The sequence below is a fragment of the Lissotriton vulgaris genome, chromosome 10 (assembly GCF_964263255.1).
Source record: "Lissotriton vulgaris chromosome 10, aLisVul1.2, whole genome shotgun sequence".
NCBI lineage: Eukaryota > Metazoa > Chordata > Amphibia > Caudata > Salamandridae > Lissotriton > Lissotriton vulgaris.
The window spans coordinates 727,382,760-727,399,659 of NC_141698.1; positions in this window are offsets into that span (position 1 = coordinate 727,382,760).

Below are 16,900 nucleotides of genomic sequence, written 5' to 3' on the forward strand. Positions count from 1 at the left end.
TGATGAAAGGTTATACTAGTGTATGATGAGGTGTATCTGATTGTCACGTGCATGATGTCATCAGTGATGTCATTTGAGATGTCATCAGTGATGTCACTGACCATGTCATGAATGATGTAATATGTGACATCATCAGCAGTGGATTACGGGCGCGAGAGTTACAGTTAGTACAACAAACTATAACAGAGGAATTTCAATGGTTTTGTACGAGTGAAAGATCCAGCTAACTATAACACTCCTGAAACCTATGTTTTTTCAGTGAATTTCTATGTTTTTTAAATGATAATTCCTAACTATAACAGGCTTGAAAGCCTTGGTTTTTTCAGTGAATTTCAAAGGTTTTTGCAATGATAATTTTTAAATGTATTAATTATTATATATATCTGTTTATATTGTTTTAATAAATGTTTTAAAATTACATTACACATTTTTAATGTAATATATATTTTTTTAATTAAAAATATTACATTTTTATTTTTTCATATTTTTTAAAATGTATTTATAATATTTTCTTTCTTTCTTTTTTCAAATTATTTGGGGGATGTCGCGCACCCAAAGCGCACCTTACTCGATTACCGCATGGAACATAGCCACCATTCTAGGATTGTTGTGTAAGATCCTCATAGGATGTGCAATGGGTATGAATTTTCCTACGCGATTGCAATGCGATTGGTACGCGACCTGTGGCACATACGCGACATGTACCTATTACGCGACGGTCGCACGGTTTCGCGTGATGTCATATGCGTGTTGAGCGCGGTGGTGCCCGACTCCCGCGAAGTTTTTTAATGTCTAAAAACATATATATTTATTTAATATAAATATAAAGGCAAGACATTATCTGAGCTAATCATAAAAATAATATTCTTTTACTTTTAATAAAATCACATTACTTTTAAATGTAATGTCGCGAAGTCGCACCAGGTGCGAGCTGCGTGCGCGCACCCTACGCGGATAAGTTCATAACTTCTCCCATTGTAACTATTGAAGGACCCCACCCATTTCCATCATTCTTCTTAGAGCTTCTTTGGAGACAGATCTGTAACCTGAGAAGAACTTCTTTTGGATTATTTATTTTCTGATATTTTCCAATTTCAAGACAAAATGGCTTCAGGACAACAGCCAGCACAAGAATCAGACCATTCCTCGGACGAAGAATTTGTTGTGGAACTTCCACCTCCAAAAAAACCTTCTTCAGTGGTGTGGAAGTTTTTTACCTGCCCTGAAGGACAAAAGTAGGTGAATGCCACAAGAGTCACCTGCAAAATCTGTGGTAACGTTCTTTCAAGCGGCAGTGCCAATAAAAAGTACTCTTGCAGCACTGCAAGTATGTACAAACATCTAAAGAGTCTCCATCTTGTAAATCTGTCTCGGGAGGAGTGCAGGACACTTCGAAACATTCCTCAAACTGCAGCCCCAGGTACTTCTGCAAGTTCCTGTTTGCCAGCACTTCCGACATACGTTCAAAATTTGCACAAATAAAAATACACTGCATCAAGTGCAACCAACGTCTGTGCTACGGGGAGCAGTCTGTGGTCTTGCACAACAAAACCACCACTTTTAGACTTTTTTTTTCTGGGTTGTTAGTTCCTGAAGTTCACTGTTTTTTTCGTCCTTTTTTCTTTTAAAAAAATCAACAACAAAAATCAAAAAATGGTTAAAAAACGACAAAAAAAACCTATAAAACTAAAAAACAATTTTTTTTTTATTTTCAGAACTAACTACTCTGGTTAAAAAAGAACTATATTTGCATGATAGTGTATGAACATTTGTTTGAATGTATGCATAGTGCATGATTGACTGAAAGAATGCATTAGTACTGTATGTATAAGTGCAGAACTATATGGAAGTATTGTAGCATGACACTTTTAGCTCTTTAGCTGCAGTGTGCTGTTGTACTTCCGAAGCACAGGGATGCAACATTTTTTTTGTAACATCATTTTTATTGCAGTACCAAAATTTTGTATACAAACAGTACAATCATGGATAATAAATCAATACAGTGTGATGGTGTACAGTTGTTCGACGACCATTATTATACTGCCCGTGCGCCTTCATCCAGAGGGCCGAGCTGTGGTGATAGTATGTCCATCTCCTGTATCTTTTCCCGATATCCAGTTCTTGAAAGCATAGGAGGAGGTGGACCGCATTTAACTTTTCGCCCCTCCCCCTCCCCCCATCAAGAACCCCCTCAAACTCCCCAACTCCCCCCCCCATGGCTGCGCTGTAGTGGGATCCTAGATGTAAGGTCCGGTTAGTGCAAGAAGGACTGTAACATTCGCTAGTGGTGTGTTCCTGGCGTGTTGGTGGGTTTAACTATATCAGAGTCCGTGACCTCCCCTTCCTCCTCCCCAGTACCATCCTGGAGTGCCTGCACTATAATCTCCCACGCCGATGCCCTCTCCAAAGCTTTCTGATCCGCAGTCCTTCTAGCCAGCTGAAATCGCAAAGTGCTTTCGCACGCCGCCCACTTCAAGCATTCATTGTACCAACGCTTGTACGTGGGTCCCTGCCTTGATTTCCAATTCCTGGAGATTTCCCTCTTCGCCAATAGTAATCCCATATCCATAAACCTGCTGGTTGTTTTATTTTTAGGTGTATGAGGAAACCAGTGTAACACTCCCACTGCTTTGGTATATTGTATCTCTCTATCTGTGGCATTGTTCAGTGCTTTCCCAATCTCCTGCCAATATTCCCTCAGCTGGGGGCAATCCCAGAGCATATGCCCCAAGTCCGCCTCCAGTGTGCTGCACCTAGGGCAGGCCGCCTGTTCCACCCCAAAGTACTGTTTCAGCTTCCCTGGAGTAAGATATGCCCTGTGAAGAATATAGAAATGTATAAGTTGGAATCTGGCGTTTCTCATGCTCTTTCGCGCCCTCCGCAGCAGTTGAACCCAGGTGGCATCGGGAATCTCCATTTGAAGGTCCAGTTCCCATTTAGCTTTTAGGGTGGTAAGCGGCTGCAGTGTTTCTCGCAACATTCGAGAATACAGACAGGTCACTGCCAGAAAGGTTCCCGCTGCCATGATCGTATATTGGCACGCCATAGACGTAGCAGGTTCCTGCAGCCCCTCGCCCCAGTGCTCCTGCATGGCGCCAGTCACTGCCGTGTGCAAGAGATAATCTCCTCTGGGTAAGTCAAATCGCTCCTGCAACTCCTGGAATGGAAGCAAGACTCCGTCCTCGTGGAGGTCGCCCAGCATCTGGACCCCAGCCTTCTCCCAGCTCAGCAGTCTCGACCAATCCCCTCCATGAGGTAGAGCCATGATCATGCCCAGCGGGATCTCTGGTGCATACATTCGACGGATTCCCGCCCGTTTGCGCGCCCGGTTCCAGCAAAGCCGAAACGTCTGTTCCTGCACCGTCAGGTCCCTGACGAGCAGTTTCTGATGAAGAGTAATATACGCCAGCACATGACGCGGGTGCCCTCGTCTCTGCTTTGTTCTGGGCCTCGGTACACCCTCGCGACCTCCTGGGTAAAGGTTTGTAGTTGTGCCGCCAGATAATAGCACTCAAAATCGGGAACTGCCATACCACCCTCATCCTTGGGCCGTAAGAGGGTATCCAGCGCTATTCGTCGCCTACCCGTTCCCCATATAAACGCTATTGTTAGTGATCTCAAACGGCAGAAGACTGAGCCTGGTATCCAAACCGGTAGGGTTCGAAAGTAATATAATAGCCTAGGGAGCACCACCATCTTCAGCAAGAAGATACGACCCGTCATTGATAGTGGTAGGGTGGCCCAGAAGTCCATATTCCCTTTCAAGGCGTTAATGCAACGGGTGATATTACCATCCAGCATATCTGCAGGTGTATGATATACATAAACCCCCAAATAATGCAGGCAATGAGGCTCCCATCTAAGTTCCTGTGTGGTGAGAGGGCATGGCTCTCCCCGTCGCAACGGGAACAGGCAAGATTTGGTCCAATTGACCTTCAGGCCCGATAGTCTCCCGAACAATTCGAGTAGTCGCCGCGCACCCGCCATCCTAATGGGCCCCTAAGTATCAGTTACCATCTATAGGAATAAATGAAGTGCTATTAGTATAAGTGTGTAGCTGAGTAAATGTAAATTTGATACATTATTTCCAAAAGTGAGTAGGATGACTGCATAAGTGAATAGGATGTGTGGTGGTGTGTAATGTCAATATAGGTGTATAAGTATATTTGATAGTGTTCTATTGATTATTGACAGCATGTATGAGTGAATCTATAGGTAATTGATTATATGTGTGTGTAGATCTAGAAATCACTGAGCAGATTTTTAGATACTTGTATTGGTGTGTGAATAGATTCAAATATGATACTTTGTATTTTCCAGTGAGTGATGAAAGGTTATACTAGTGTATGATGAGGTGTATCTGATTGTCACGTGCATGATGTCATCAGTGATGTCATTTGAGATGTCATCAGTGATGTCACTGACCATGTCATGAATGATGTAATATGTGACATCATCAGCAGTGGATTACGGGCGCGAGAGTTACAGTTAGTACAACAAACTATAACAGAGGAATTTCAATGGTTTTGTACGAGTGAAAGATCCAGCTAACTATAACACTCCTGAAACCTATGTTTTTTCAGTGAATTTCTATGTTTTTTAAATGATAATTCCTAACTATAACAGGCTTGAAAGCCTTGGTTTTTTCAGTGAATTTCAAAGGTTTTTGCAATGATAATTTTTAAATGTATTAATTATTATATATATATCTGTTTATATTGTTTTAATAAATGTTTTAAAATTACATTACACATTTTTAATGTAATATATATTTTTTTAATTAAAAATATTACATTTTTATTTTTTCATATTTTTTAAAATGTATTTATAATATTTTCTTTCTTTCTTTTTTCAAATTATTTGGGGGATGTCGCGCACCCAAAGCGCACCTTACTCGATTACCGCATGGAACATAGCCACCATTCTAGGATTGTTGTGTAAGATCCTCATAGGATGTGCAATGGGTATGAATTTTCCTACGCGATTGCAATGCGATTGGTACGCGACCTGTGGCACATACGCGACATGTACCTATTACGCGACGGTCGCACGGTTTCGCGTGATGCCATATGCGTGTTGAGCGCGGTGGTGCCCGACTCCCGCGAAGTTTTTTAATGTCTAAAAACATATATATTTATTTAATATAAATATAAAGGCAAGACATTATCTGAGCTAATCATAAAAATAATATTCTTTTACTTTTAATAAAATCACATTACTTTTAAATGTAATGTCGCGAAGTCGCACCAGGTGCGAGCTGCGTGCGCGCACCCTACGCGGATAAGTTCATAACTTCTCCCATTGTAACTATTGAAGGACCCCACCCATTTCCATCATTCTTCTTAGAGCTTCTTTGGAGACAGATCTGTAACCTGAGAAGAACTTCTTTTGGATTATTTATTTTCTGATATTTTCCAATTTCAAGACAAAATGGCTTCAGGACAACAGCCAGCACAAGAATCAGACCATTCCTCGGACGAAGAATTTGTTGTGGAACTTCCACCTCCAAAAAAACCTTCTTCAGTGGTGTGGAAGTTTTTTACCTGCCCTGAAGGACAAAAGTAGGTGAATGCCACAAGAGTCACCTGCAAAATCTGTGGTAACGTTCTTTCAAGCGGCAGTGCCAATAAAAAGTACTCTTGCAGCACTGCAAGTATGTACAAACATCTAAAGAGTCTCCATCTTGTAAATCTGTCTCGGGAGGAGTGCAGGACACTTCGAAACATTCCTCAAACTGCAGCCCCAGGTACTTCTGCAAGTTCCTGTTTGCCAGCACTTCCGACATACGTTCAAAATTTGCACAAATAAAAATACACTGCATCAAGTGCAACCAACGTCTGTGCTACGGGGAGCAGTCTGTGGTCTTAGTCTGTGCAGCACAACAAAACCACCACTTTTAGACTTTTTTTTTCTGGGTTGTTAGTTCCTGAAGTTCACTGTTTTTTTCGTCCTTTTTTCTTTTAAAAAAATCAACAACAAAAATCAAAAAATGGTTAAAAAACGACAAAAAAAACTATAAAACTAAAAAACAAATTTTTTTTTATTTTCAGAACTAACTACTCTGGTTAAAAAAGAACTATATTTGCATGATAGTGTATGAACATTTGTTTGAATGTATGCATAGTGCATGATTGACTGAAAGAATGCATTAGTACTGTATGTATAAGTGCAGAACTATATGGAAGTATTGTAGCATGACACTTTTAGCTCTTTAGCTGCAGTGTGCTGTTGTACTTCCGAAGCACAGGGATGCAACATTTTTTTTGTAACTTCATTTTTATTGCAGTACCAAAATTTTGTATACAAACAGTACAATCATGGATAATAAATCAATACAGTGTGATGGTGTACAGTTGTTCGACGACCATTATTATACTGCCCGTGCGCCTTCATCCAGAGGGCCGAGCTGTGGTGATAGTATGTCCATCTCCTGTATCTTTTCCCGATATCCAGTTCTTGAAAGCACAGGAGGAGGTGGACCGCATTTAACTTTTCGCCCCTCCCCCTCCCCCCATCAAGAACCCCCTCAAACTCCCCAACTCCCTCCCCCCATCCTGCGCTGTAGTGGGATCCTAGATGTAAGGTCCGGTTAGTGCAAGAAGGACTGTAACATTCGCTAGTGGTGTGTTCCTGGCGTGTTGGTGGGTTCAACTATATCAGAGTCCGTGTCCTCCCCTTCCTCCTCCCCAGTACCATCCTGGAGTGCCTGCACTATAATCTCCCACGCCGATGCCCTCTCCAAAGCTTTCTGATCCGCAGTCCTTCTAGCCAGCTGAAATCGCAAAGTGCTTTCGCACGCCGCCCACTTCAAGCATTCATTGTACCAACGCTTGTACGTGGGTCCCTGCCTTGATTTCCAATTCCTGGAGATTTCCCTCTTCGCCAATAGTAATCCCATATCCATAAACCTGCTGGTTGTTTTATTTTTAGGTGTATGAGGAAACCAGTGTAACACTCCCACTGCTTTGGTATATTGTATCTCTCTATCTGTGGCATTGTTCAGTGCTTTCCCAATCTCATGCCAATATTCCCTCAGCTGGGGGCAATCCCAGAGCATATGCCCCAAGTCCGCCTCCAGTGTGCTGCACCTAGGGCAGGCCGCCTGTTCCACCCCAAAGTACTGTTTCAGCTTCCCTGGAGTAAGATATGCCCTGTGAAGAATATAGAAATGTATAAGTTGGAATCTGGCGTTTCTCATGCTCTTTCGCGCCCTCCGCAGCAGTTGAACCCAGGTGGCATCGGGAATCTCCATTTGAAGGTCCAGTTCCCATTTAGCTTTTAGGGTGGTAAGCGGCTGCAGTGTTTCTCGCAACATTCGAGAATACAGACAGGTCACTGCCAGAAAGGTTCCCGCTGCCATGATCGTATATTGGCACGCCATAGAGGTAGCAGGTTCCTGCAGCCCCTCGCCCCAGTGCTCCTGCATGGCGCCAGTCACTGCCGCGTGCAAGAGATAATCTCCTCTGGGTAAGTCAAATCGCTCCTGCAACTCCTGGAATGGAAGCAAGACTCCGTCCTCGTGGAGGTTGCCCAGCATCTGGACCCCAGCCTTCTCCCAGCTCAGCAGTCTCGACCAATCCCCTCCATGAGGTAGGGCCATGATCATGCCCAGCGGGATCTCTGGTGCATACATTCGACGGATTCCCGCCCGTTTGCGCGCCCGGTTCCAGCAAAGCCGAAACGTCTGTTCCTGCACCGTCAGGTCCCTGACGAGCAGTTTCTGATGAAGAGTAATATACGCCAGCACATGACGCGGGTGCCCTCGTCTCTGCTTTGTTCTGGGCCTCGGTACACCCTCGCGACCTCCTGGGTAAAGGTTTGTAGTTGTGCCGCCAGATAATAGCACTCAAAATCGGGAACTGCCATACCACCCTCATCCTTGGGCTGCAAGAGGGTATCCAGCGCTATTCGTCGCCTACCCGTTCCCCATATAAACGCTATTGTCAGTGATCTCAAACGGCAGAAGACTGAGCCTGGTATCCAAACCGGTAGGGTTCGAAAGTAGCCTAGGGAGCACCACCATCTTCAGCAAGAAGATACGACCCGTCATTGATAGTGGTAGGGTGGCCCAGAAGTCCATATTCCCTTTCAAGGCGTTAATGCAACGGGTGATATTACCATCCAGCATATCTGCAGGTGTATGATATACATAAACCCCCAAATAATGCAGGCAATGAGGCTCCCATCTAAGTTCCTGTGTGGTGAGAGGGCATGGCTCTCCCCGTCGCAACGGGAACAGGCAAGATTTGGTCCAATTGACCTTCAGGCCCGATAGTCTCCCGAACAATTCGAGTAGTCGCCGCGCACCCGCCAATTCCACATCTGCATTAGCCAAAAACATCAACAGGTCGTCCGCGTATAGCGAGATGGCGTGCGGTCTGGCCCTATAGACCAGTCCCCTATAGAAGCGTCCCGATCTGGCTTCCGCTGCAAAAGGTTCCATCGCCAACGCGAACAAAAGGGGGGAAAGTGAGCAGCCCTGCCTGGTACCACGTCGCACCGGATATGGACTCGAGATCAGCGAACCCACTCGAACCCTCACCGTGGCTTCCGTATACAGCACTTTGGTCCAGCCGATGTAGCCCTCCCCCAGGCCAAAACGCCTCATCACTCCATACAAATAACCCCACTCTAGGCTGTCGAAAGCCTTCTCGATATCTATGGAGAACACTAGGGGAGTGGTCCCCTCCGACAATCGAGCTCCCAGCAGCCGAGTCAGCCTGCGGATATTGTGGGTGGTGTTCCGCGTAGGAATGAAGCCAGACTGGTCTTTATGAATCAGGCCCGTCATGTGGGTTAGCAATCTATTAGCCAATATTTTGCTCAGAATCTTATAGTCCGTCGTGAGCATGGACAATGGGCGATAGGAGGAGAGGTCGCTACTCACTCTACCAGGCTTCAACAGAGGTACCATAAGAGCCTCACGCATGGAGTGCGGCAGTCTCCGTCTCGACTGCGCCTCATTGTAAACAGATTGCAATTGCGGGGCCAAGTATTCTATATTTTTACTGTAGAACTCAATCAGCAAGCCGTCAAGCCCTGGGATTTTATTTCTGGCCATCTGCTTCACTGCGCACCCTATTTCTCCAACCGTTATAGCACGGCCCAGCTCCTCCGCCTCCGTTTGTTCTAGTTGTGGCAACTACAACCCCCCAAGAAAGGCGTCAAGTTCCTCCTCCCCGCCCACCGGCCCACTCTCATACAGGCTCTCATAATACATCCTGAACCTATCCAGGATTCCGGCTTGGGTGTGGCAAAGCCCGCCTCCCTCCTCCTCGATGGATACGATTGGAGTACCCCGCCGAAGCGGGTTGGCTAGCCAGGCCAACATAGTCCCCGCCTTGTCGCCCTCCGCATGCGCCCTAGTCAGGTAGACCTTGTGATCGATACTACACAAGCGCTCCAATTCCACCGCCATTGCTTCTCTGGCTTTACTAACCTCCTCCTGAAGCTCGAATGATTCGGGCGTTCCCGTTCTAACTTCCTCAACCCTCGCTCCGCACGGTCGAGGTCATCCAACAGCGTCTTGCGGGCACCCGCAGTGGCCCCAATGCAGTGCCCTCGAACCACCACCTTAAAAGCATCCCACTCCACATCCCTGGTGGACGTGGTGCCACTGTTCTCCTCGAAGTATCGAGTCACTCGCTCCCCCAAGGCTTCCCTAAATAACAAGTCATCCAGTGTATCAGGTTGTAGTCGCCAAGTTGGGACACAAGAGACATCTACCATCCAGTTCAGGGATAATAACAAAGGATTATGATCAGACAATGTGCAGGCCAAGTATTCCGCACTCCCCACTGCTGCAAGCACGGGAGAAGAGCACAAAAACACATCCAGCCTGACATGTAGGTCGTGTATACTAGAATGAAAGGAGTAATCCGTCGTCCCAGGGTGTAGTGTCCTCCAAGCATCTCCCAGATCCCAACTCTCTTGCCAATCTAATCTTCGTTTCGCTAACCTATGTACTGGTGAAGAGTGTAATGGAGGGTGAGACCTATCCAATGTGGTGTCCACTACCAAGTTAAAATCCCCTCCCATGATCATTGGACCCGCCAAATAACTCGCTAATTTGCCCGAGAGTGTTGTCAAAAAGGCGGGCAGATCCACATTCGGAGCGTACACACTGCACAATGACACCATTCGCCCCCTAAGTCTCCCCTCCACAGCCACGTACCTGCCATCTGGATCCACTACTTGTTTGGTGACCTGAAAGGGAACCCCAGCACGTATCCAAATCAAGGCGCCCCTTGCAAAGGCCGAATATGTTGTATTAAACAGCTGACCCCTCCATCTTCTCTGTAACGCCACTCCTTCCTGCTTCGTGAGGTGTGTCTCCTGAATAAAGGCTATATGTACTCCCCTACGCGTCAGATAAGCATAGACCTTGTGCCTGCGCACCATGGTATCTAGGCCCCGCACATTCCAGGTCACACATTTTAAAGCCCCGGTATTAGCCATATCCCCCTGCATCCCCAGACATAACAATGACAATTTCCGACCATGCGCTTATGCCAACAGAATTCTGAGCCCCCTACCCTCTCCAAACAAACTGAACCCACACCCTTCCAACCCCAACCTGAGCTGCCCCAACTACTCTCGGTTCCCACCACCCCAGTACAGGACCCATCTCGATCGGAAGAGAACCCATCCAAACTATTGCAACTAGATATACTGTCTTCAAAGAAACACACCACGAGTCGCAGTCTCCACTGCGATGACCTTAAGGGCCAGTAGGGCGCGGTCTGATACCGAAGGAGTTCGTCAATCCAGATTAGTCCCGCATTTCCCGCCCCGTGATCCCAACATGATCACTCACGAAGTTCCATAATAATGTTAACGAGCGCAGTGTCCCAGTGTCAGATCAGCAAACAGTTCTCCAAAGCAAGTCCCTCAGGCCTCGACGATCTCTCCCGATGTTTGAGGTGTTACAATAGAGCCCTTGGCACCACCGAATTCTGAAAGGTCCGTTTCCGACTCCGTACCCTGCTCCTCTGAATCTGTGCCCTTCTTGGACTGGCTCCGCGCCGTTCCCGAGAGATCCACCACCGCCTGCAAAGCCGACTTCCGCTTCTCCTCGGTCTGCGATACCGATGGTTTCCCAGTTCTGCGCCGATTCTTCAGAATCCGTTGTGATTTCCTGATCGGTTGTTGCCTTTGTGCCGCCTCTGCCCTGATTCTGGCTCCGTCCGTCCCAGCCTTATAAGTGTCCCACCATGCCCAAGCGTCTGCCGAAGTGGTAAAGAAGAGTGAATTATCGTCCACCACCACCCTTAGCTTTGCTGGGAAGAGAAGGGAATATTTGATGCCCTCTGCACGGAGTTCACGCTTAAGCAACAGGAAACTGGCCCTCAGCCTCTGAGTCTCAAAAGTGTAATCCGGGAACAGGGTAACCCTGTTGTTGTCAACCTGGAAGGGCCCTGCCTCCCTGGCTCTCTGCAGTAACCAGTCCCGGTCCTTATAATGAAGCAACTTAATCACTACTGGACGAGGGGGCAGGCCAGGAGCTGGCGGCCGGGTCGGGACTCTGTGGGCTCTTTCCAGCGAGAAGAAGGCAGAGAGCCCCTCTGGCGCCACTTCGGTGCGTAGCCAGTGGTCGAGGTAGCCCACCATATCGTCTCCCTCGGTTTTTTCCGGAAGACCTACCAGGCGAACGTTATTGCGTCTGCTTCTATTTTCAGCGTCCTCCGCCCTCCTCTCCAACACTTTTAGCCTGTCCAGAACATCTGCCATCTGGCCCCCCAGCGTTTTATGTTCTGGGGTCAATTCTTGCAGGTATATCTCCACACTCCTGACTCTGTCTTTAAGTTTATCGTGCTCCGCTTTCAGGAGACCTAGGCCTGTCGATGCCTGGGCAATGTCCTGCTGCAGAGTATCCTTTGTGGTTGCGATAGCCTCCAGTATGCGGTCCTGCATGCTTTGGAGAGCGGGGTGGCCATGTTCCGCACCGTCCATTGCTTCTGGTTCAGCCGCTCCATCTCCCTTTCCTTTCGGTTTCCCCATCTCGGCGACAGCAATCTTTGGCCCCGGCAGCCCGATCTGCCACTATGTTCGGCTATCACCCAATCTCCGCGCAATCCGTCAGCAGTTCAGGACCTCGCCTCCTGAGAGTTCCCTGGAACAATAGGGTCGGAGAACCGGGACACCCGTAGGCTGCTGAGCACTGTCCAGGCCCCTCTTACGAGGCTGATTCGTTTAGCGGGACCAAGGTGCCGATGACGGGGTCCCCGAAACTCCGGTCAATACACGGAGAGTGGAAGGGTCACCTCACAGGGCCACCGCCATTTTGGGGTCTTCCTCGGAGATCTCTCCTGCCCCCCTCGTTCCACCGTCGTAGCCTCACCAAGGTGCAAAGGAGGACACCCGTGTTGCCCCTCAGAATTGGGAGAAACCCTCCTATCTGGCAATCACCACTGGTGCTGGAACTCCAGAAGTGCAGGATCGCAAGTCACCTCCGCTCCCTGCGCACCAGCTCAGGCCTCAGGGCGCCATCTTAGATCGAAGTCGATCGTTCCTGTGGTACTTGCTAAGTTCGAGTTTCCGGACGATAATCAGCTGCAGTCCGCAAACCCAGAGCGCCGCTGCCTCCGTGGCACCTTCAGCCAGTGAATTTTCCAATTTTCGTTGGAATTCGCGTGGATTTTCAGGATGATATCTAGGATCGGGCGCGGAGCCCCGGGCTCACGCTGCCTACCTCCTCGGCATGCAAGCCACACCCCCCACAGGGATGCAACATATATACATAAATATGTTGCAAGTCTATGCTTCCCTCTGCACTGCTGCTTAAACTGCAGCCATGCAATGACACAGGCAACCTCGTACCATGGTGCAAAGATATCTGTGTCATGTAAAATTTGTTTTTGTGCAGGAAGACACACCGGCCTGCACAAAAACAATCTGTAAAGGCAGAGCTGCTAACATGCAGCTCCCCGTGTGAAAAAGCAATTTGGTTTGAATTTTGAAAGAGAGAGCAGGTCCACCCTAAGGAGAAGAATGCAGACAGCAGGGTTTACAACTTCAATTCAGCTTTTCATCTACACAATAGACAGTAGGGAATGCAGCCTTGATTTATTTAATGCAGAGTCAATTAAACTGTATGTATTCAGATTTTGTTAAAATAAGTGAAAAAAGCATTCTTCTCTAACTGTGCTGAATAGTAGCTTCGATGTACACTGCAGACAGTAGGATTCACAACTTGAATTCAGGTTTGTATCTACACTACAGACAGTAGGGAATTTAGCCTATGTAGGCCCGAACCACCGAGTACAAGGGCCTACCACTAGGGGCGTGGCCTCTTTGGTTACTGAGTTAGTAGTACCGCAAGGACTGAGCGGGTGAGGAACTTGCGATGAAGATAGGTGCACGAGTATGTCCTTCCGCACAATGATATCAAGACTCAACACTATATGTCAGAATTCTTGGTGGCAGAGTGGGACTGCATGATGTAGAAGGTTACCTGTCCACGAAAAGGTGAGCAATGAGGCCTGGGTGCGCATCGGAGGGAGTCGATGGGGTGCAGCAGACTGGATACAAAAAGGGGACATAGCGATTTAGGCATACGCAGTCCTACATGCCGTATCTTATTGCATTTATATAGATTTTTCCAATAGCAGGAACGTTTTTATAATCGGTCAAATGTCCGACGCTCGTGATGCTCGAAACTACGTGCATCACTTCGCACCACTTGCTTCCACATCCGGATAAAAAACATTACTACTATAGTAATTTTTCAAAGATCAAAGCCTATTAAACAAGTTGAAACTGTACTGTAGTGTAGTTCCTATTTTCCCAATAGGCCCTGCGCATTGGAATAACATAAACAGTAGTATCGACGTAGAAGTGCGGATCTTCCAGGACTCTACTGACTATGCTAAACTTAATTGGGTTTGTTACCAACTAGCTCAGAGGTCACTGGAAACTTTCTTGACTGAATAGGAAGTGATCAGCTTCCCTGGTACAGACAAGAAGGGATTCAGTTTTCCAACAACCGTGCAACATGACAACTTTGCTCAGCAGATCAAGAGTCAATCTCTAGGGTCGTGTGAAACAATAGACAGTTATTTTACTCAGTCAGTGGTTGTGCAGTTTACTTTCACCATATGTAGAGAATAGAGAGACAGGCGTTTTCAATAAAGGGTAACATTTATTCAACAGTCTTTCTTCTCGTACAAGAGAAATGAATTGCCACAATTGCAAGACTTGTTATTATAAAAAGTACGTACAGTAAGATGAGTATTGCGAAATAATACTGTAAAAGCATTGATAAGGTTTCTTAGCCATACAATGGTTTAAAAGGAATAAAACATATATACATTCATATATACATTAGGCTAAAATACTCAACTGGTGCTTCTAACTACGCCTACCCCAGTGTACCTGACCTAAGCCTAATACTTGGGAGGGGAGTAAGTAAGTAGCTTTAAGTTAAGTTGGTTTGGCCAAGGTTTGCTTCAAGAATTCTCTCTAAGGGTTTAGTCAACACCATACCTCTGGAATAGAATGATGGAGGTCTGGTATCTCCTTCAGGGGGTCGATATCCCAGTCACCCGCAATGGTAGACTAGAAACGCCAGAGCTGGATTTCTCTGCAGGAGAAAGACAGCGTCTCTTCTCAGCGCGTCGAGGAGGAGGAGGAGGGGCAGCGTCCGCGGGCAGCTTGCATCTGCTGGGCTCTTGCAGGGGGACGGCTGTGCAGCTCCTAGGTTCACCACACCATCGTTTGCTCGTTAGCAGCGATAGCAGTAGCGATAGCAGCTATGGTATCATTAGCATGACAGCTTCTTCAGCAGCAGCGATGGCATTGATAGCTTCAGCGAAAACGACAGCAGACAGCAGCAGCCTTTGCTTAAGGCAACGTTGGTAATATTTATACCTGAAAGGTGCCTTGTTTGACATAAGTTTTTGGACATAAGACGTCAATAAAGATGTCACTAGGAAGTGATCGTCTATCAGTGCTCATTAGAGTTCTATTACTAATCAAAACACAGCAAGCGGGGATTTCCAGGTTGCTGAGTTTTTATCTTGTTGAAGAACTCAGAGTGTTAATCTAGGAGTCTCAGATAGTAACTTCTGCTATGGCATTGCACTAATTGGTTGCAAAGGAAGTGGCAGAGAAAGCGATTCTGAAATGTGGCTCTGTTCGTGTGAGGCCAGAGACGAGTTTCTGAATATTGCACTTGAACGGTTATGCCAATATAGGGAATGAATGGATTTATAGCCGAATAGGGGCATAAGGTCACAGTATCGATCAGGGTCCTAGATTAGAACGCTACAGTACAAATGGTTGTTTTTAAATGCGGGAGGGAAGGTGTTTGAAAAGGCAATGTAATTCTACTCCAAATTAAGTTAGTAACATTCTTTTACTATATTTTAGAAGTAGAGCTTCAGGGTGCATTATGTCCCGGCATGTGGACACACCGGTGACAGAAAGGTGAGCTGGAGAACCGCAGCCTTAAGGCCCGGCGGCGCAGGGTACGTCTAAATCCCCGAGATTCATCTGCCTTGTCAAAACAGAGACACGGACTCTTCGTCTGGCGTAGAAGATGGTATTTATTAGCTGCAGCTAGTACAGTGGTCTTAGACGTCGTCAGTACAACAAGGTTCAAAAGAGACTGCCACTTAACTCTGTGGTGCACAATGCAAAATGCAATCACACACAAGCATGAGCTATAGGCAAATGTTATAGACAATGTTTTAAGACCAAAGCAACTCAAGTTCCCGGTTCTGTTTGTCATTCGACCTCTTACGTAAATCACAAACGAATCCACACAATTCGATTTATAAGCAGAGAAAACACAGCTGCGTGTTGTAGAAGGACAGTAGAGAAACAGGAGAATGCATGACACATGTAGCGAAGGACAGCGGATAAGATAACTTAAAGGAAACAATGGTGTGAAGTGACATGTAGTCCGGACGGGGATTAATCAGCTCAGAGAGGAATTAGTGTACTCGGCCAGACCCTGACACTTGTTAGTAAACATAGGCGAAGAAGCCATCTGACACGCAAAGCAGAAACGACAAAAACATCGCATTCGCCAAGCTGCCTGAGTGAGGGCAACACAAAATGGCGGCGATCTCAAAATGGAGGCTGAGCACAAACGAATTCGTAATTTACAAAACCTCAGACCCTCCTTTTGCCATTACTCAGGCAAAGGCAAACCAACTCATGCTAATCGGAGTCAGAGTCAACAATGATGTTCATGAGATCTTCAAGCTGTTGCTGCACCATCATTCTAATATTCTTTGTCTTCTGAGCAGCAGATCGTGGAACACATAAAGTAGCCAACAGGCCACAAACTGCAGGACCACACTGAACGCATAAGCAACAAGAGAATTTGACGGCTAAAATTGCTCCAAGGAACGTTAAAATCTTCCACCCCCAAGTTGACAATATTCCCCAAAACCATCCCATAAAAGACCAATCTCCTTCGTCCTGATGAATCGACTCGGAGACAGTGTGCAATTTGGAAATGGCTTGGTATACTGCTGGAGGGTCATCTGGAATATAAATGCAGCAACTGGATCCGATCAATCTACAGACACCTCCTCGGTCTGCTAAGATCATGTCTAGCGCAATTCGATTTTGCAGCGTCATAAGACGGTCAGCTTGAAGTTCTGCTGTAATGTTACCTATCTCACCTGCAGTAACATTAATAGGGGTCTCAACCACTCTAACCAATTGCCTGATGTGTCTGCTGTTAACCATCGGGCCCCAAAAGGGAAGGAATCCTTTAAGGAAATCTCCTCCCTCTTGTTCTGCTGTGTCTTTGGCATCGAATACGCCTCTGCTATGTCTAACTCTATGATGGTCTGACGAAGCCGTATATGTAGGGGGGAGGAGGAAAGGGAGGTCTCCTACCTTTCCTTGTATTTTAGCTGCTTTTAACTTGACCAAATTGTAACTT